The following is a 1018-nucleotide window of genomic DNA, read 5'->3' as shown; positions in this document are numbered from 1 at the left end:
ACTTTTCGTCCATACACACAACACCTCGCAGAGTTCTCCTTCTGCCAGATATAGCGCGTGCCCCTTTGTTCGTGCACCATTTTGGCCCGTTTTTCGCACATCGCTTCGAAACCATGCGTCCGACGCTTTTGCGTCCCAGGTACCGATGTTAGAACACCACCGTGGCTAACTTTCGTCCATATTCGCCAAACTTCTCTGACACCTCCATCCGAGAGTATTTCGTGTTTTCCCATATATTGCATACTTCCAGGGGTTTTCTTCCATACAACTTTCAATGTTCTGTAAAACACCCGCGCATCGTCCGATTGGACTGAAACTGCTCCGGCGCGCTTTCTGCCGTGCTACAACTCTGCGCAAACCATCAAAACCTCGATGCCTGCGTGCGCACCTAGCCATCTGAACTCCGTACACTCTGGCTTAACAGGCCTCTTAGCCCGTTACAACATGGCTAACCCACTGGTAACCGGTAACCGTCACTCGTCCCATGTGGTCCATCACCCGTGCAAGCTGTTTCGCGTGCTTGCGCTTGCTCCGTGAGCAATCCCGCGGGCATTCGGTTGTCTTCCAACAGCGTGTTCGTCTCGCAACAATCTCCTCCGTGTGTACGCCTGGTGCTATGCAACAAGTTGAAATTTTTCGGGAAGTCAAGTTTTGGGACTTGTACTTTTTTTCAACATTAAATGCAGCTTTTCGCACACCATAGCAACTCGGGCTTCGACTTTCGGGACTTGGTGCTTTTCGCGGATCAAGCCCAATGGACTTGACCCGCTAAAGCTCACCTCCTCTCTATCGCTCCATTCGGGTAGCTATGGTGCACCCCAGCCAGTAGCGCACATGCACCCCATGTCTGGGGCACAAGCACACCACCCACTAGGACACACCACAGCAGCACACCCTTCTGCACATAGCACCACGTATGTGCAGCGTCGCCTTACCCAAGCGACTTGCGGCACCTTGCAGGAGCAAGCTCCCACAGGTGGCGCGCAGCCGGTGTGTGACTCCCGCACACTCCCGACTA

The sequence above is a fragment of the Anopheles nili genome (assembly GCF_943737925.1).
Source record: "Anopheles nili chromosome X unlocalized genomic scaffold, idAnoNiliSN_F5_01 X_unloc_5, whole genome shotgun sequence".
NCBI classification, from domain to species: Eukaryota; Metazoa; Arthropoda; class Insecta; order Diptera; family Culicidae; genus Anopheles; species Anopheles nili.
This window is presented reverse-complemented; position numbering follows the sequence as displayed.